The 22,002-nt window shown below is 39.6% G+C and overlaps 1 protein-coding gene and 1 pseudogene across 3 annotated transcripts in view; one reads left to right on the top strand and one right to left on the bottom strand.

Moving 5' to 3' along the window:
- Nucleotides 1-22,002, bottom strand: part of LOC144518011 (netrin receptor UNC5D-like) — a 343,327-nt gene that overhangs the window by 239,968 nt on the left and 81,357 nt on the right. The gene's annotated exons all lie outside the window — the stretch shown is intronic.
- LOC144517515 (uncharacterized) overlaps nucleotides 1-22,002 on the top strand; it is a 32,848-nt pseudogene that overhangs the window by 2,022 nt on the left and 8,824 nt on the right.

Genomic DNA, 22,002 nt, shown 5'->3' with positions numbered 1-22,002 from the left:
AGACCGGGTTGATGACTTACAAGCCATTTCATAGTTACCTACCTTCATATTTCATAACAGGTTAGAGAGAAATTCCACATCATGTACATCATTTGATCATTACCAATTATGTTACATCAGTGTAAAGGGAAAAGCACATCCTGAAAAAAAGAAGGATAAAAGGCTTCTCTATTCAATATGGTATCATCACTCAAACAAGCTACTGGGACTTAGAAATTAAGTTGTGCATAAGTATAGCAGCTATGGGAGAAAATAGCTGTGAGTGTGTAAATTACCTACTTTGAGACGGAATATGTGAATGGGGGTTTAGTTTGAAGCTTATCTTTAGCCAGTAGCTTATCTTAGCAGGCCTACCTCTAATGTATGCTAGCTGTGGTGTTAGCATTGGTATTTTAATGTGTATGGGGTCTGTCCTGTTTTCTAACAGTGAATGTCTGTAACATGCATATTTACTTATACACCCAGAGTCAAACACCTGTTTTGTAAATCCCTCACTTCTGCTATCAATAGTGCCGATTATACAGTGAGTTATATTATGTTGACAATGAATCAGTGTCTGGTCAGACTCAGCAGACATAGCCGAGAGTTTCAGTCCATGCAGCTGCACAGTAGCCTCACACTGCAAAAAGACATGCGAATACAAAGAGGCAGGCTGTCTCTCACTAAATCTGGAGCTTTCGGTGTTTAGTGCTCAGCACAGAATTTGCATATTTCTAATGGTGAGTTTTTGACTTTTCCATGAGGATGGGAGAGCTGGCAAGATTGATTGGCATCGTTATCCTTTATGGCATTGGAGTTGGTCTCAGTTCCAACATTGTTCAGCATCCTTTTTTTCAGGCTCAAAAGGGGTAACAGTAGGAGAGTACCAGTGGTTAGTTCAGTACCTACTGGTTGCTGCTTTTAAAAGATAAAAGATAGAGAAAAAAATTATTGATGTGCTACTTGGTGCATTTTTGCCTACTTGAATCTCTTCCGCTGGCTACTGAATTGACAAAAACCTGTCATCCAAGTGCACTACTCAAATAATACGATGATATAAAAAGGAAAAATCACATTTTTCTTTGTGTTCATCATACCATTTAAGGATTATACTATGCAGGAAGCTACACATATGTTTTATGTACATATCAGGTCAAGAAAAAAGTGTGTGACAAGTAACACTATTAGCACACTATCCCCCCTTCATGCCCTGCCCGGAAAGTGTGGAAAGAGCAGAATTGGAGACGGTTGTGTTTTTTTTCCAGCAGAGCAGGGCCTGATCCTTGAGCTGAAGGAGCATTGCTCTCCCCAGACACACTTCCTGCACACACAGCAATACTGGGGAACTCAAGCCTGATTGGAGAGGACAGGCTGGTCCAGTATTGCCAGCAGAGTGTTCCGGATTCGGCATTTGCGATGGCGTCCTGGCAGGGACATCGGTCCACTTGGCTCTGATTGACAGCAGGAGCCAACATGGCTCAATAGTAGCACACCTGATGATGGTAGGTTCAGCCCGATAAGGCTGTCTTGATGCTGCCCATATGACAGCCAGCCATAATCATACATTCTTCTGAAAGGGTTGCCTGTACCCTGGGTATAACTACATCAGGCTGGAGGAGATCACTCTTTAGCCGAACATGGCTCTCTCCAGCTCAGTGAAGTGATGGATGGCCAAGCAGGCAGGACAGTCTAGTGGACAAATAACTTACTCTTGCATGCTCCTCCACCACAGATGACTTGTGTCAAAAGTAATGCTTGACAGCCTGGCTGTGAAGCCTAATGGCATTTAGGTTGTGGGCAGACAGCTGATTAGAGAGGGGTGCATAAAACCTAGAGTGCATTATAAAGTGTACTGAATGTCAGCACAATGAGCTCATCTGACACATCAGGTGCCAATTATAGATGTGGGCCCTGATTTGGTTCTAAATTCAATGCACCGAGGAGGAGCTCCTTTGGCCTAACTGACATCTGCCTCGTTAACTCAGAGAAACTGGAGGAGAAGGCTAGCGACTATCCTCGCCTCCAGGCCTCCGTGGGCCCTCACGGGGGCACAGGCACACACATTCTCCCCGCTGCATCCCCACTAAGTGTACTCCTTACCTATTATTGATGAGGTTGAGGGTGAATGGAATATGAATGGGAGACAGCCAGAGTGACATTTGGAGGTGATTAGATACTCTTGTGCACCATAGTTGGAGTGTTTAGCAGGGCAGTTCATTCATTAGTCATCACTGCATAGCACTTCAAATCTTCACGCATAAAGAGGTAAATAAAGCATTCATGGGTATCATTGCCTTGGGCAGCCGGAGAAAACACTATTGATTTTTATGGAGTGTTCTAAAATAATGGTCACAGATGTGTCAAGACATTCATCAAACCGTCTCTATGAGCCAAATCCACAATGCAGTAAAAAGCCAATATGCTGCTCTGTTCTCTCAGAGTAATCGGAAATCTGTGCCAGTGTTAGTGGTGACAGTTTAGCTATTTGGTACAATATACTGACAACCAATCACACACACACACACACACACACACACACACACGCACACACCCGCACACACCCACCCACACACACACTCAAATGCACAGCAACCCCACAAGCACCAGCATTTTTCCTTTCACAGAAAAAACATGTGCAGCTCTTTTAAGCCATATTGTTTGAACTCCAGTTTTCAGATAGACTGGAGTAGATTGTAATTTAAGATCAGGATTCAATATACTATATGCGAAAATTCTCTTCAAGCTGAACAGATTTATATGTCCCCCAAGTCTGATGCAACAAGCCTCAAGGTGCATGTTGTCTACTCTTTCAATAATATGTAATGTACTCTTGACTATAAAGCAGATTCTCCCAAGGCACCGCCAGCTGTCTCACAATATATTCTTGGTCGACTTGGTAGCACTGATTATTAGGCCAATACATCATGGCAACAGCAAAAACAACAACAGGAGAAGAGGGCAACCATGGGGAGTTTTTATGCCTTGTCCACACTGAGCTTTATCGGAGGAAGTATAACAGGTCAGCTGAGAGGTGACCAGATAATTTGACCTCAGCTAGGGATGACCACAAGGGAATGCACAAAGACATTCTATCCTAGTAAAGTGACTCTATAGAGTGCACACCACTGATCAAATAACTATCCGTCAACAAATTAATGGGGGGAGTGGGGTGCAGAATTAGGCTGAGGCACTGGAAATGGTTGTAGAGTGATTTGTACTTAGCTGTTGTGTTCCGACATGTTAGAGGTTTCCTCTTTGAAATATTAAAAGCAGCCTGCCTTTGGCAATTAAAACAACATCATGTACGTGCTTGAGTGATACAATAAAGATGAGGAAAATCTGTTGTACCTTCAAAGGGTACTTCCAACTATTGAAATTAGATTAAACTGTTTGTAGTTCTGAAATGTCAAGATGAATGAGATTTTTTCCTTCTAAATCTCAGGCAGCACAATTTAGTAATGTCACACAATGTATTACATTGTAAAGACTTTTATCTTAAAAGCCTTGGACAAGCAGCTTTTTGCTGAACAACCTAAATAGCTGTAGTATGTATGTTAACAGCAATATCTAGTAAAGCTTACTCACCTGATTGACAGATCGGTGGATAACGACACAGTGCAGCAGCAGAGAGTGGAAAGAGAAGAGAAAAAATACATTAGCAACATTCAGAGATGTTCACAAGTCATTTCTTGGAAGTCCAAGTCGAGTCTCAAGTCTTTGAGCTCGAGTCCAAGTCAAGTCTCAAGTCTTTGAGGGGCAAATTCAAGTCAAGTCTCAAGTCTTTTGCAACGAGTCCAAGTCAAGTCTCAAGTCTCTGGCCATCTGATCTGTCCCTAACACTGTATTGTTAAATCTTATGAATTCAAAGCATGTCCTGTAGCTACCATCCATACAGTACAGTATCAAAGTCAGTTGTGGGATAACTTTATGGGGTCTACTTAAAACATCCCTCTAGCCAGCATCTCCACGGCAGGTGACAGTGCGCACGGATCCGCTGCGCCACGCATGGATGAAATAATGAAATAGTAAATAGGACTAACAGAAATATGTGCACAGTGACAGTCAAGACGGCCCAGTGTTTGGTGGACCGGGTACACCTTGTTCATTTAATAGTCTACAAATCATCCACGGATCAATTATGCATCACATGAGTTTGCCCACTCGACACAGCATTTGTTCCTGGGGAGATGGATCCCTGCGTCCCGCCTCCTCAGCAACTACTAACTATAAAGATACAATTTGCCTGTTCCCAGCATTAGCACAACACTTTGCGATGGTCAGTGTTGTGCCTGAACACGTTCATTGAACGATAGTTCATGAACTCGTTCATATTTTGGGCGAACGTGAACTGAGCGTACTGTATTACTGCCTGATGAACGTTACTGTGAACTCGTTCATTCTGGTGTCTGTGAACGGCACGCTCTCTCAGTTTAACTTCGTTCAATAGGGTGCCAGATTTCTATAGAGCCTTCCAGGTGAAAACCCGGCTAAAACACACCGTAAACAGGCCTTAATATGTAGCGGAAAAAACACCCAATCTGGCAACGCCAGCCACCAGTGTCGCACCGCCGCATGCGTCATCAAAACAAAGCGCAGTATGGAGGCGACAGCAGCATGGAGGCGACAAAGCAGAAAGGAGGCGTCGTATGATCATTTAAACAAGTTTTATGACAAGGTCGGTGAGGATGAGAAAAATCTTATATTTCTGTGCAAACTTTGCCCGCCCGCTTTCAAAATTAAAATCCGCACTTCAGTCACATCCACAGCAAACCTGAAACGGCACATTGAACTGAAGCACCCGGCTAGCCTTTCAAGGTTCGCCAAGCTTCGCCATCGTCAATGCATTTTTTGATATGTGAGTGCGCGCACATAGGCATAGCGCATGCGTTACATTGCACATTATGGCAAAGGGCAGGGGACATGCAGCTCGTCATACGTTTCCCCAACGTATATGCGCCAATAAAAAAAAAATAGAAATACATGAATAAATTTAGATTTAAAAAGCAATAATTGCATGAAAACAGGTTGTTGACAAGTCTCAAAGCTCGAGTCCGAGTCAAGTCTGAAGTCTTTTGGGTCGAGTCACAAGTCAAGTCTGAGGTCAGCTGTATGTGCGACTTAAGTGCGACTCGAGTCCGAGTCTCAGACTTGAGTCCCCATCTCTGGTAACATTTGCAACACATAAGCAGCCTCAAGATTAAAAAATGACTCCCAATTTAAAAATATGCTATATAATCTAACTGAGGTTCTGTGACTCAGGCACTAAGAATCTGCATCCAGTACTAAGCAGCAGTATTCTTGCAATGTAATGTAACAAGCAATGCTTTGAAAGCCCTTTGTTGCTCGATCTTGCCCTGTCTGCTGTAACATTTGTACCATCAGCACTCAGCCATGGTGTGACAAGGCCTCTGCAGGTCCCAATTAGAAGGCTTCACCTGTCCAGCAGGGGATGGAGTCAGAAGTCCTCCATCTGTCAGACCTGTGCACTACCACTGTCATATCACTCTTCATAAACGGCCACTGTAGCCAACAGCCACTGCAATACATTTGAGGAGCTTTAATCAAAACTGCATTGGCATCTCAGGGTGCCCCAACTGTTTGTTCACATTCTTTTAAAATTCCACTTAATAAATAAAACCTTGGTCAAGCCAGCAGCTAACAGTTCGCCCACCTTCAAATTCACAGTTATTGTGGCATTGAGGCCAGCACAGTCTGGATGTGCGAGTTTGGGTGGGTCTCTGGTCATGACCTAGAGGTAGGAGCTTGCTCCCAAAGGCCTGCTGGACAGTCCTGGCCGGTGACACATTGATGTATGAGCTCCAGATTTTGCTCCCTCTCCCCCTCAGCACAGAGAAGCAGGTGTGCTGATCAGTGCCACTTGATCTGTCAGTCGGATGGATAAAAATAGCCTTGGAGATTGAGCTGGGAAAAAAGAACCACCTAACTCTTCAGTGGAAACTCAATTGACTTTGAAAGGCTACTATGATGTTCTTGACCATAGTACATAAGCCAAAGTCTTCTCAAGGTTGAACATCTTAAGTGCTGTTTTTCAGTTATCTGTCGAGGAGAAGACTTGTCTTACTGTTAAGTGTCTATTATCTTGAAAGGAAGAACTGCCCTCGATTGATGTAACATCACCATTTAAATCTGCAGTGCACGGACAAGGTTATTATCTGAAAATAAGTTATAATACTCTTGAATAATGATTTTAGCTGGGTGTCTAACAAAATACATCACAATTATTAAGATACAGTATAAGATATAATACAATAAATAGGGACAAACTAGCATTTGTGGAGCCACATTCTTAGCTATTAAAGGTGTATTACATTGTTTGCTCTGTTATGGATATGTGTGCTGTAATAAATGTGGCTTAGTCTCAGTTTTTGTTACTGAGCAATATGCATTTATGTTAATTATTACAGAGAAATTATGACATTCTTAGTATTGTTTCTTATTATATGTTGGTGGCTATAACATTTAGTTTTGGTAAATAATGTTCATAGTAAGTCAGATGCTTATTAATGTGCGTTATTATTTGCTTATATTTTAGAACTACATCCAACTTCACATGTAACGTCAAATACAACTTCATAGTTAACTTCATGTTCGAGTTGTAAATAAATCTTCCTGGATCTCAAAGTCAGACATCTCTGGTTCAAGTTCTTACCGGACACCCTACAGCGGGCCAGTGATTCAGCAGCCAGTTTTCAATAGTTTTTACAAGCCTATTGCCTATATTTTTGTAATAGAATAAACACTGTTACACTTTTTGAAACTATTTCAGCTTGTGTAGGCCTAGCAGTGCTTTCTGAACATATTGAACACACTTTTAAAAATACCGTGATACCGAAAACCGTGATAATTTTGGTCACTATAACCGTGAGGTTAAATTTTCATACCGTTACATCCCTACTGCCTAGCTTTTTTTCCTTTTCTGGTAATTTACCGACAGAATTACTTGGAATATCATGGGCTATCCTCTCCTGCTGAAGGCTCTGAAAGATGCAATACTTTACACGTTTTTTCTGTAGTTCCTGATCAAAAGAGATTGAGAGCAAAGACTCTAGATGGGAGTAAAGCTGCGGCATCAGCATCTTTCATTGTTGGAAGGCTGAAGAGGCTCTGCTAGTTGTTTGAACAGCAGGCGGCTATTACACCACATGGAAGCTCAGAGTAATTAAATGTGCTCTGTTTCCCTCCATGTTTCTTTCTCTCTCTTTCCACCATGCCTTAATTCTGTACAGATTTTAAAAGGTGTTAATGTCAATGTTGTTAGCTGAAATCTTTTTCTGCCAAATGTAGCAGAAGTGTTTGATTCAATTGCCGTAGCCTCACAGTTACGGCAGGACTGACAAAAAGCACCCAAGTGAACATGCATGTTGGTTAGGCTGCATGATTAAGTCCTCCATTAAATCCTCAAGTGAATTAGTTATGTTGTAGTTACGTTCCCTTTGACTGGGTTCACTTTTAATGAGCAATTCCCTATTTCCTTTCCATTTGATACGCTCCTATCTAACTTTGTCAAAGGTACAAAATGAGGTGCTAAGAAGAAGCTTGTCTAATTAGCTAGCCACTTGTGGTGGTCCCAACGGCGACCGCCATTTCAGAAATTGAAGCTTTTATCATGATCATTATCACCATTAACATAAAAGAAGGCAATGGGCCATTTAATGTGGATTGCTAAATAAACACCTTGCAAAGCATATTCAAATTACAGGGAGAGACAGGCTAAGCAGGTAGCTAGGTTACATTTTAGTTAATAATTATAAAGCTAATAAAAGGAATATCTGGCTGTGGTCATAACAGTCACTCGTCTACTGAAACTCCCCAGTAAATCGGTCGATAAGTGTCTCAAACTACTTAATGTGCTGACTCACTAAGTCCCAGGAGTATTCATTCATAACTTAAAAGGCCACGCTAATCCCAGATCAGCTCAGAGAAAAGACAAATATGATCATATTCCATTTTAGAGAGAGATTAACAGTATTAGCAATAGACCCTAAAATAGGGCAGAGGAGATAGGTGTCTGTTTCGTATTTGAGAAGAATATGCAAAAGAAAAGACTCTCATGGGTGTCAGGAACAAAATGTCTGGGTTTGCGACGATTAAAAAACATCCAGTTACCTAAGGCAAGAGATCCCAGCATTGAGAAAGTCGGATTAATTATGTGCATATGTAAAAGAGTCAAGACATAATTTAAAGAAAGGAAATCACAAGCTACGTGTATTGGCTGACGGAAGCATGTTACACCCAGTGCTTGAACATTTATATTTAGTATAACCTCTTCATCTTCATCCCTGCTAGTATAAGTAAAGAAATAAGGAAAGATGGAAAATGTTTTTTAATCAATATTGTTTGTTTCATCACTCTGCGTTGTTCATTCCCTGGGATTATTCAGGAAGAATATACAGGAAAAACATTGGCGTGGAAACACAGAACTACACTACACTACAGCTACCTCCCTACAGCCCTCCCTCCATTCAACAATACACAACAAATGGGAATGAAGATGGCAGCAAAACGGAGAGCACTTAATTTCCAGTGTTCTGAACAAAGTTGGGGCTTTTGTCATTGGCTTCTTGGCAAGAAGTTACATAAATCATGTCCAATACCTCCTGTGTCTTAGAATATACGCATCTGCTGCTTGTTCAGACTACGCAAAATAAGTCAACATGTTAATCCTGTATGACTGGTCCAGTTTTAGGTATGGTCAGGGAAAGGGTTTGATGGAAATATTTTACACGCATCATCTAAATGACTGTCGGGGGAATCGGCGCAGAGGACAGAAAATCTGAAAGACGCCTGCTGTAATCTCAGCAAAAAATAAATGAACAAGCATGGTTGTTTATTTGCTGCCTCAACTTGGCCTCTAAGCATAAAAATAGACATGAAATATGAGCACGGTGAAAGCACATAAGACACAATGAAAAACCAGCTAACAAAAATATATATTCAACAAAAGTTTGAAGAATGATAGGTCTAACAATAATAGTATGGTCGATGTACTTTGGTGGTGCCAAACATTCTTGCTTTCTACCATTTTTGCATATGGCAAACACAATATGGTTAAACCATCAACAACCTTTTTTCAGTAACACTTTACAATAAGGTACACGTCTTGAGTAGTTACCAAGGAACAAATGAAAAATGAATGAGGAACTAATTGCTAGTGAACCATTAGTTAATTAGTTAACTCCTAATCAAATTTGAAACAGCGCCATCTCATTTCAAATTCCTTCAATTTCTGTTTAATGTCACGAGAAGTTTACTAAAAATATTCTTCACTGCTTATTTTTTTGAGTTTATAATAACCCTGGACTACCAGTAAAACAACTAAAACATAACAAACAAGTAAATGAATAGGCAAAGGTCTTTTGCAGGTCTGTGACAGGACATGAACATTGTCTTGCATATGAAAGTCTGCCCAATTACCATGGTGCTAAAACAGTCTCATATCAATTTGAAACTCCTGAAACACAATGCACAAATACATGCATTGTATCTGTAAACACAATTTATGCACAGTGATTTGTATGTGTAAACACAATGCACAAATGAATGCAGAGTGATTTGTATCTGTAAATCTGTGTTGTATCTGTGTCTCTAATTTCATCTGTAAATCAACTTAGTATTTTTCAATGGAAATATATTTGTAAACCTCCTATTTGTGTGGATTCTTTTGAAACTGTTTTTCCGTGCCGTTTGTCACAAACAATTTTTATCTTAAGTGAAGTGCTGACGCTCTCCAGTAGATGGCGGTAATGCAACAATTATGGATGCCATCCACAGTTAAACTACATGAAGAAGGTGACGAAGCCTTGTCACCAAGGGGGTAAGCGAGCATCCGGAAAGCGTACCTCCTATGGGGAAATTCTGAGGCTAACAAGCCATCACCTTCCGCTATCATTCCAGTGACTCCCATTCATTTTGGCGTCACTTTGACAGTGAATAACTTTACATCTGAAGCGTTTAAAGACTCTATTTGTCCATTGTTTATTTCTAAAGAAACACAACAATGTATAAAAGGCTCCATTACCTTGTATCTCACGTTATGGCCCCATAGCAGCCGTTTTTGTAAAAATAGGCTAACGATTGTGTCATAACCACACGACTTTCTGTCGCACAGTAGAGGAATTACCATATAGTCAGAAGAAGCTCGCAGGCAATTGGGGGGCAAGTCTATGGCGTCGCTGTGTCCATTTCTTTCACTGTCTATGCTTGTCACATGTGTCTGAGATGGTTGGCCTACAACCTGCTTGGTAGGTTGATATTATTACCACTTTGTCGTCTAATAAATTACATGTAAGTTTTCAGCATCATTGTTGCAGTGTATTTGCAGTTTACTTTGTGTTCTCATGGCGACAGTCACAGTTTGCTACTTTTTGGAGCATGCTGACATTAGCAGTCTTGTACAGCTTGAACAGCTGGGCTAACGTTGCTATCATTAAAGTCAGCCCTGTACTGGTCTTTTATATGGAATGGGCAGTCTAAAATGTTATTTAGCACTGCTTAAATCCATCGGTGATCTCGGCCGATATTACTGACTTTTAGTGGGCCTAGTTGTAAAGCTAGTGAATGTAAATGGTATCATAAGAAACTAGACAATCTAAGGAATCCATTGATATCAACCATGTCATGCTTGTTCATATGGGGGCTAAATATAATAACGTTCCAAAGTTAGGCCATTTTCCAAACCAAACTAAAAGGCAACCAGCTAGAAATGTTTCACTCTTCACAGTCTTGGAGCTTCTATAACATAATCATGAAAACGTATTTTCTCTCCTGTAATATTAAGGGGAAGGTGATTCCTGGCCTCATTAATTATTCTTTGCCTCTAATGACCGGTCAGTGACCACCAGTGATCCTTGCATAACTGCTGCTGCATGTCACCCTGACCACCAAAAAATCCTCTCAGGCCAGGATCCTGCAGGGTTTCTCCTACAGCAGCTCTGCATCCTTTAGCTGATCACCAGCTATTCAGGGTTACCAGACCTCCTGCCTCCAGCTTATGTACTGGAAATCAGAAAAATCACACAGCTGAAATCACTTCAATCTGTATGATAATTTGAGACTCTCATCTGGGATTTGGTGTCCAGTTCAGCAGTTAGAAAGTGTCAGATTGGTTAGTGATTTAATTTGCATAATAGTCTAAGTAATTTACATATGGTGCAACAAGCTTCTGTGAAAAGCACTCCATAGAATACATTAATCAAAATCTGTTTTTTTTAATGTACATAGAAACCACTTTGGTACTCCATGTTAGAAGCCAGGGAGTTTAAAGTTAAGTCTTAAAGTTTTGTGGCATAATATATGGATCATATCTGATGTGACCACTGATAACATTTTAAAGAATCTTAAGTAAAGACACAATTAGATTGTGTATGCTATACCAACTGGCAAGAAAAACTGTTCAAAGGATCCAAATTTGAAGCAATAAAGTCACAAAGTAAAGTGCAAAGATCCATGGGGTGTACGTCCCACTGCATCCGCACAAATTTCTCCAAAGCTGAAGCACCTGAGAGCAGAAGGATTTTAGCAAACAAGAAAAGCCCATTTAGACTATCACAAAGCAGCTCTATTTTCAGAAGAGCTTTTAAAGTCTCTGCTCATGACCAGCTTTCATGTTCACTGGGAATGAAACTTGAAGTATCTTGATACTTCCTTCACATTCCTCGGTCTGACCAGCGATCAGGGCCCATCCCATCGGGATGGGATGCATGTTTAACTGCCAAGTAAATCGGGTGTGTTTCTGTGGGGTAGCCAATCAAAATCCCTGTTCCAACTAATACTTGTTGAGGAAAAAGAATAGGGTGAATTACTTTAGGAGCACCACAAAATACATCAAAACCGTATTTGACAATATTTCTAGGCTAGTCTGTGATTTGAAGCCAAAGGAAATACAAGTTCATAATAACAGGGAGCTTCCCAGAGGAAAAGAAAACTAGAAAAGAGCTCTCAAAATAGTCTCATGCATTTCTCGTGGACAACAATGAGGTATGTGTGAAACCAAAACGAGATTATGGCTTATTTCTCCTGTTTCTCATGTTTTTCTCCTGAGAAAAAGCCTCACAAAATCTCAAATCAGTCTCCTTTTGAGTTTCAAAATAGATCTCATCAAGCTCTGAAATAAGTCTCAGATTTTCTTAAGTTTTGTGGCTCTTTTTGATCTCAGGCAGAGATATCAGAGAGCTCTCTTTATAAACTCAATCTATTCACATCCTAGTCTAATTCATGCATCTCATGCTGCACTCAGACAGAGCAAACAAAGAGCTCTCCACAAGCACTCTCTGAATTCTCATCCAGATTTACTGTTTTCTTTAAAAATAAAAGAAAATGAACTCAACTTGCCCATATGCTTGTCCATGACGAAAAACAAATTCCCATGACATTTTAAACAGATGTTTTGATATTTACATGGTGAAAATTGGGGTTACATAATGCAGACAAAAGCAAATGTAACAATATTTTTCACTGCATATTTCAAAATCAATAATCTATCAATATTACTTGCTCTTGAATAGGACAAATAGACATGGAAAACAGCTAACTGGTAACGAGGATGATAACCAGTTCGTCTGTCATTAATATCACTCAGCTCCAAGTGTCTTTCAAGTTCATAAAATTATCACTTTCATGTCATGCAGTCATTTTAGACAAGGACAAGACAGCATTGTAGTTGTATCTGAGCAAAATGGACCAAAATCTTAGAACTTGTTCATAACTGGTGTAAATGTAGTATATTCAGATGTTTTTATCTTATCATACAGGGCCCAAAAGTGACCTTTTATTTGTGACAACATATGCCTACAATAATACCACTGCGAGATCACTATTATTTGTTTGTCACAATACAAATATGTCATGTTTGTCTATCAACTTAGACTTCTCATTTTCCATAGGAAATCTGAACTAGTTGCAAAAATCATGGGCTCTTCTGTTCAGAATATGACCTCCTTTTGACTTCAAAATATGTTCAGTCCCTTTCAAGTCTGTTGGGGAAATGTGCAGAAAACACGATTACCAGGCATTGAGGACAAATCAATAAACCATACTTTCAAGTGCAACTACTGTCCTCTTCTAGTAAGCTCATAATTACATGTGATTACTCTCAATAAATTATCTATTTTTGGTCAAAGCAATATCAAGCTTTATCCACTTCCACTTTTGTGGTTGAACAAATTTAGCGCAAAAAGATGTGAACTTTGAACCAGCATCAGGACATTTCATTGGACAAGAGCACTGTCAATTACACATGCTGCATCGTGATTGCTTAATATGAAAAGTGGGCTGATTAACGTAAGGGGAACACAGAGCACAGAACGGCCAGGAGAAACACCACATGGAGGAGAAAAGCACTCGCAAAAGGTAAAATACGTCTTTGCTAAGTATACTTTTGTAACAGTTAGAAGGTATTTATTTGGAAATGAGTAAGTTTCAGAAATAGTTTAGGAAACCTTTTGAAGAAAATGGTCCACATACTGTATATGGCACATACGTTAGCCTTAAACCTAGCTAGACTATGTGGCTATCAACATGAGAATGTTAACATTAGCTAACTATTAAGTAGCTATGAACCTCTTAAAAAACCACGGGGAAACCCGCGACCTCGGCCAAAGGCACATAACGTTACAAAGGTTAGCTAAAGTTAGCATTAGACCAAATGCCTATGCACTTGTAAATGTTAACGCTAACTATTTGGTAGCTATCTTAACTACCTCAGGGGGCTCATATTTTAAGACAGCTCCTAGCTAAACCTAACTAGACTAGCAGGTTGTCATGGGGATAAATTGTTTTCCAAAGTTATACTTTGGCAGGGAGAAATTGGCATTGTCGCCCCTTTGCAGACTTTTTATGTTAATAACATGCAGTATTAGGTAAAAGCTAACCCAAGTAAATGCTCTTTTTTCCCCCATGAAGTTAAAAATGCAGATCATACTCTAAAATCATCAATTGTCAAACGTTTTGATATCAAGTCACAGAATGATTTTTTCTTAGTTGTTCCTTAAGTGCTTGGTGTCTTATTTTGGTATTTTTCAAGTATATTTGAGCATGTTTATCAATTCTTGTTGTAAAATTAGTGTTGTAAAATGGTTAAATTTAGCACTGTGTCACAAAGGGTATCAGTGCAAATATTCTGAGACGACGAGTAACCTAGAACTGCATTTACGTTTTCATTTACATGGGCTGTACTTTTATGTATGTCACAGAATGGATTGCCAAGAGGAGAATTCTAAAAAAGATGAGCCTAAAAGAGCACGCATACCACCGAAGAAGATGAGACTGTATGAACGATACAGCTCACCCAAAGATGACCAGGATGGTCATTTTACTGCACATCTTTTTAATGTAATGTTATTTCTTTAAATAAATATTTCTTAATTTTAACTTATTTTTGATGATATGATAATAATCTATATTTAGTTTCTAGGATTAGGGCCACAATGAACTGACTACCACACTACCTGAAAGCCTAAATTAATTATAAATACAAGTTAAAAAGCTACTTGATTTGCAGCATTGAACCTAGTTATTAATACTGAAATCGTTGGACTTTTGACGTTGATCTGTTGACGTTGGACAACAGATCAAAGGTACAACGTAGCGTTAGCGTGCCAAGTGGATGCTTTCTCTGCGGAGTGCGGACTGCTTTGCTCTCGCGAGTCACGTGACCAAATCGCAGCCTTTACTATGTTTTAACATATCGCAATATTAATGCAAATGTGATTAATCGTTCAGCCCTAAAAGGTGTGTGTGTGAGAGGTATATCAGGGCAACAACTGGACATTGACTATTTCCCTGGTAACAATTTAGACAGGATTTTCCACACCATGGTTACAGTATGCAAGAGGAATTTGTCTTTAATTTGTGCTTTCTTTTATTCTTGCAGCCTACATCATGCGCTGTGGAACTCTAGATGGATGGACACCTGTGGAGAAGGCCAAGGTCAAAAAAGCCTTGATTACCAAATGCAGCATGAGGACTGCAAAGACATAGACAATATATATTCTTGAAAGTAACACACCAGAGAGGTGGACATATGTTGAGTTCAGATTTTCAGAAGTTCTTGCTGCAAATGTTCAGTGTCTGTTAGCGTAAACTGAAAGTGCTGTTTTTGAAAGTGTCTGACATTATGGAAAGGATTCCTACAGAGATAGAACTTTTTGTTAAAGAGATCCTTTATGTTTAACATGAAACAGCCCCAAAATCACCATCACCAAACTCATTTAAATAAACAGTAATTTTATCATCGTAAAACGCACTTCATTCAACTATCAAAAGCCGTCTTGGTTCACATCTGTGTTGCACCGGCTATCTTTTGTTACTTTATACCGTCTTGGTTCATCTTTCCACTGTTCAACAATCACCACTCTGGTTTGGTTGAAATAAAGCCTTATTTCACCCATTTACATGTGGAAATATGCTGGCTCTATACCACTAAACCTGCCGTTTATTTACTGGAGGGTTTGGCAATAGAGATCTTGGAGCTGTTTCGGAGTAAACAAACAGGAACACATACTATAAATACTAAAAGTGCTGTTTTTTTTCCGCTGACAGACTCAGATTATTATTCTAAGAGTCTGACAACATTATGGGAAGGATCCCTACAGAGAGACCTTTTTGTCAAAGAGTAAGATCCTTTTTAACATTTAATAAAGGGTCCATTGTTGAAAGTTTCCTTGATTTTATTGATATCATTTATAGATATATATATATATGACTTATATATTGCTCAATATTAGCTCTGGTACTGCTCATTTTCTTTTCCTAAGGAGAACAAAATGAGCCAATAACGAGCAAGTTATCTCCTCAACTATGACTCCTGCTAATATTGCTCTGTCTCACCTATTTCTCCTAGTGAATTTTAGGAGCAACATATAAGAAATGGGTCAGACAAAATTGAAATTAAAACGAGGCTGAACTGAGAGTCAGTTTTGTTTCCTGAACTGTAGAACAGCAACCCTTGAGCAATCAAATTTTCCTCTGGGTTCAAGCATAATTAAGGTTTATTATAACTTTTTTTCTTGACCATCATTACCAATAGCTGGAATTTGGGAATGCAACAAAGCTACAAAGAAGTCCTATGTGGCAAAAAAAACAGTGACTGGTCATATATATAGGGTGCAATTTTCCAGGGTGGGATTTACCCCTTTCTGGGCTGCTGAATTATTTTTATCCCCGGTGGGGACAAAATGTACCCCCCCTCAAAGTAATCATTGCTACTTCACCAACAGACCATATATTGTATAGCCTACCTAAAATAGAAGTATTTTATACTAAGTAAAGCGCTGTAACATGAACAGTCTATAGTGCCATAGAACAATAAATTCCAAGCGGCAGTTGCTGGTTGTATTTAGCTGCTAGTGAGTCTTTATCAGCAAAGTGGGTCAGCTCAGGAATTTGCTTTGCCAACTCTATCTGGAAAAAGCTAGCAGTTGACCGTGGGCCTTTTATTAAGATTATTTTGTCAAAGTCCTATTTCCAAGGTCAAGAATGGACATTCACTTTCCAAATAAGGTTGGCTGACCTGGAGGTTTGTTTAAAACTCTTCTGCTTGTGTTTATTTCCCCATCTAACGTCACAGCAGCGGTGCCACATCGCTACATTTCAGTAATCAGTTTCATTTATTACTTATACTTGCTGGGAGTTGGATGAAAAAAAGCAATACCCCTCTCACATCTATGTGAAGTATGGAGCTATAGCCAGTGTGCGATAAGCCTAGCTTAGCAAAAAGACTGAAAGCAGTGGGGAACCAGCTGGCTTGGCTCTGTCCAAAGTTCAAAACATACACCTATCTATTTGTTTAGGTACAAAAACAGAATCTGTAAAAACCACAAGCTGTAATTTCACGGAACGTTGGTATTCCCCACAAGTCAAATTATTCCTTTAACTCTTGAGTACAATGATATTAATACTGACAGAAAGGATGTCCAAAACTATAATCATAAATCTCATGTTGTAGTAAACTTGAATAATCATTTAATAGGAGCCCACAATGTGTCCTTTTGTCAAAAATAAAGAGAGAGACATAAATAGAGTTTAGCTCCTCAATATAAAATGATTATCAAAGCCTTAAAGATATATGTAATATTTCTGCAATAAAATGTCTAAAAATTACTATACCTTATTTTTAATGATTATTTTTTAGGCTTTTATGGTCTTTAATTGAAAGGATAGCTTGAAGAAAGAGGGAGGACGACATGCAGCAAAGGGCAGCAGGCTGGACTCGAACCCTGCTAAGGACTCAGCCTACATGGAGCGCACACTCTACTGGGTGAGCTAGAGGTCGCCCAAGAACTTTGATAATTTTAATCAATGACACGGACTGCATCCTAGTTGCCTGTCAATGGCGTTATATAAGCTTTGACCCCTCTAGTTGATCTAACTTCCAGCGAAACACGGAAAAACACCAGATGATACATTCGAAACTAACTGTAAATCATATAATGTCAATTCATTATATGTCACTTTGCAACATAGTATTACAGTAGAGACCTAATTTATTGATATAATATTTCAATATCGACCCAGCTTACTACTACAATGTGCGACGTTGACAAGTGGCTAATGCTAATGCTTGGTGGCTAAACCTTACAACTTTCAACACACTCATAATTTTTATGTAGTTTAATTGTTTTGGCCACAGTTAACAGAGCTGGGCTAATCCACGGTTAAATTTGCCATGTTACGTCAGCTGTATGGGTAGTTGGTTTATGTAATGCTAAGTTAGCCAGCTAGTGGTCTGTTTACCTCACTCCCCAGCGCTAAGAGACTTGAGTCAGAATGAACAGCCCCGGTGACACAGCCACAGTTAGCCCCCAGCCAGCAACTACAGCAAACCCTTTTCCCCACGGGGCTAAAAACATTTGAGAGGGGACACTGATGTGAAATATACTGTGATGTTGTGGTTTTAGCTGCTCGATAACCAGTCAGCTCCTACCAGAAATAGAATCTGAGTAGTTATGTGGGAAAAACTGCGGCCATTTCATTAAAATGACATGAATAAACATTACATGTAATGTGTATGAAACTATAATAACTTGTCTGTGAACAGAAACATTTTATTGGCAATGGTGGTTAACAATGAAGACGACTCCCATGATCCCACGCAACTTCACAATTTCATCAAAAGTCTGCGTTGTACATGCATGGTTTCGATTGAGAGACCACTAGCGGCAGAAAATTACATATTGTAAGTTTAAACTGATTTGGTTATATTGGGTGTAAATAAAATAAGCTGTTAAAATTCACTGCTTTAGGCACAAGGATATCAGCTCCCTTGGGATTTCATATATACAGTATATAGGCCTATAGTCTTTTGTATTTTCAGCAGTACATCGCACACAGCGAGTGTTAGATTTTATTCATGACTTCCATTATGCGGAGTCCTGGAAACCACTTTTACTTCAAGTGCAGTACTTGCTGTTATGAATGGCTGTGTTGCACTTTCTGCCACTATTGCCTTTAGCTTGAGTTCCTTAATTCCCTCCTCTGCATTTCCTGTACTTTATCATGTCCAGCCTGGCTGCATAAAGCATATCCAAGGGTCAAGGGTTAAGGTCAGACAATTACATTTACACAGCCACTTTACTGGTGACTTAATAAGTAAGACAATTATCTGAAATTAACATGATAGATGCCATTGTCTTCTGCTGCTCTGATCAGTCAGATCTTGGCAGGGCTTTGCCTTATGATTACTGAGTATGCATCCACTGTATTAGTTTGAATAATGACACTCTCCGTGCGGCTGTTTCTGTTTCATCACAGAGAATGTGATTATTAGTTAGATGTGCTATGCTCCCAGCTAAACACAGTCAGCACTCAATCAGAGGGGCCAACGTTGATGGCATTACTGCAAGATTTGGATGCAGTCGATGCTATGTGCTCAGTAAAGGAAATTCATGAATAATCCATTTTCCAAACTGTTGTGAGCAACCATTGCCTTTATGACTTAGATGGCACAGTTTAAATGGAATTAAGTAAAATAATTGTGAAAAATAAGACTTTTTTTTTTGACTATGCAGTTTCACATAAGGCCATTTTTCTTTGTGGAGCTACTAAAGAATATTTCCGAAGCCTGTGTGGCTTCTTCAAGTAGCTTAAATCTTAGAGTAAATCACCTCCATAGTGCTATAATAATAATACATTCAGATTCAGATTTTGTTGTGCAATTTGCACTACAGAGTTCAGTGTTTTCTAGCAGCTTTAGCTTTTACCTGTTGTTGCACTGGTTTTACCATCTGACACCCAATAACATTTGAAGAGCAACAAAGGTACTGAGGGGCATATTGCTGCAGCTGGCTCAGTCTTATAATGAGTGCTGTTAAGGATTTGCAGCACTGAACTTTTGCGCCCTGATCTGTGGCGGGTCACCGTCGAGTTCATATCAATAATTCATCTCACAGCTCAACCCCCTTCCCTGTTATGAAACAAATCTTGTTAGGAAGTGCTGCCAACACCGTCTCCATCTCACTACCCGACTTTATTTCTAACTCTCCATGCTCAGCCTCCTCTGGTTTATTGTGGAACAACCTAGAGCTGTCAAAGGCTCAGAGATAAGATCCAGGGAGACTCCTTTCCCTCCCTCTCTGCATCCCCCACAGCTGGCAGCAAGCGACAGTAACCTTTTCCATCAATGACAGATGCTAAAAGAAGCAGGGGGGGACTTGGAGGCATCATGTTTGACTTCTTTCAAATTAGCACCATTTTTGTTGTCTTCTCCTGGCTCTGCTTATCAAGGTGGCCGTCAATTCACCATGAATAATTACACGCCCGGGGATATTGAGCACATGATGAACATTCTATGAACATTTTACATAATGCTCAGTTATTCATAAAACCTTAAAAAAACAAGTTAAGACATGAATAAATCAAACGCACCACTTGACACTCCTTACAGGAGACTTCAAATGTCTCAGGCCTTGATCACACTGCTCCAGTTTAAACGAGATCCAGCCAGAGTAAGACAGGTCTAACAGTTCACCTTTATATTAGCGTGCTAATGAGGTCCCAGTGTGATACTAATTAATGAAACCATCCAGGAGGCCAATTGTCCATAACTAATTATCATATGCTAATTGGCACACTAAAGGGCAGAAAGAGGACTGATTTCGGGTGTCTGCATCTCTCATTTGTTATTTTTCTCTGTGCGTGCATTGTATAAAATGCGCTTTATCAGTGTAGTTATGGCTAAAAGATGGCACAACTCAAATGCATCTTAAACATCATTACCACTGCACTGTCTATAAACAACAAGAATGTATCTGCATGTGAGTGTGTAATTTGGAAATGTACAAAATGTTAATATCCAGCGTATAATGACCTTGGTGGTGTACCTCAGAGAAAACAATAGCTTTGACTGTTCTACAGTCACATTGATGTGTGATTATTATTTTGATCACAGCATTTTGCTCTGTCTATGGTGGTCTTGATAAGCCAGGTGTAACAAATTCTTAATGCAATATTGCACATTATTCTCATTGCCATTCTAGGCACTCCGAAGTATGAAAAAGAGTCAATAATAAATCTCCTATAGATCCCACTGATCTGAGATAGAATGAACCCAGATTAATAGCACCATATCGAATTACACTCAAGAAGGGAAGAACATTGGGTGGCACCTGGCAACAGACCATATTGGTTCAGTTCTGGTTCAGCGTGCCAGAAAATGGGACAGGGACCACAAACAAATACAAATAACTGCTATTGTTTTAGAGATTGCAGCTGACCAGCTCTGCAAACTGAATATAGCAATAGGTTCTGGTTCAGAGTGCAGCACAAAGGAGGGGGTCCTGCTGGAAACGTGGGGAAAGCTGCTACCTAGTGAGAAATACATCAAGATTGGTCTCGTCGTGGCACCGAGCTGGAAATAATCAATCTGGACATCACATTGTGTCAAAGGGATGCTTGACATGCTAACCAAACAGCACAGACAAATTGGCAGGATTGCATGGCACCCGTTTGTCTATGGTCCATGTGTTTTTGTGTGAAAATCCATGCCATCCCCACTGCTCCCCTCGGTCTTAGCATGTACACACGTCCAGATTCTATTTTGCATATTTAGGTGGTCATTAGGCTTGTGGCAATTAGCTATGCATGATGAAGCCTGGAGGTAGGACAGAGGTATTGTGCTGGATTCCCATTAGCTCATTTGTGTAGGGTCATTAGACAGTGCTACAAGAGCCACACAAGTTGTTTGCTGCACGGCAATGCACATAGCAGGAGGACTGGGGTTGACTCTGGTGGCTAATAGGCTTTCCACACTCAGCAAATAGGGATATTTCGATGTTAATGATTATGGTGCACAGCAATTCTTGCAAAAAGCCATTACAACAGGCAATTTTCGCTGAATTCTTAGTCATCTCCAGTTAGCAATTCCCTGCAGTTACTCTGGACAATGATTTTTTTAAAGGTTTCTTCCCAGGTTGTTGAACAATGTAAAGTCATTGGATAATGTCAGAGTTTGAACTAATAACCGTGTCTGATTTGAAGCTTTTATATTGAAAAATAATTCTTACTATACCTTTTATGGAGTGTGACAACTCACCAAATCAGAGGAGTCAACATGCATTTACATCGCTGCTCAATTACATCACCAGAGACATATGTGAATTACCTTATATTGCAGTAAAATGCATTAAGATAAAAATAAAATGGGAGACTTGGGTATCTTGGATATTTGGGAAAAATAATGGCCTGTGATGCCGCCAATTATATAAAAGCATTTAAACTCTGAGAAATAAAATATTGTCATAATACTACCCCAATAATACAGGCTTGTGTGGGCTTGATGGATGGCAGATTTTCATTGGCAATCCATCATGTCATGTCAATACATTCCAGGGAAGAAAATATGTTTATGCTGAGAGTGCTATGGTAATGGAGTTGTTCAATGAGGAGACTGTTTTGTCTGTTGAGGAAAGCAGTGGTGGACCATAATAAGTTTGCCATCTCCTGAACCTCATAAAACATGCTTTCATGGTTTCCTTTTTTTTCTCCCAATAGTATTGTATCTACGCTTCC

The sequence above is a fragment of the Sander vitreus genome, chromosome 5, assembly GCF_031162955.1.
Source record: "Sander vitreus isolate 19-12246 chromosome 5, sanVit1, whole genome shotgun sequence".
Lineage (NCBI taxonomy): Eukaryota > Metazoa > Chordata > Actinopteri > Perciformes > Percidae > Sander > Sander vitreus.
The sequence above is the reverse complement of the archived record's forward strand: the minus strand, read 5'-3'. Positions and strand labels throughout refer to the sequence as shown.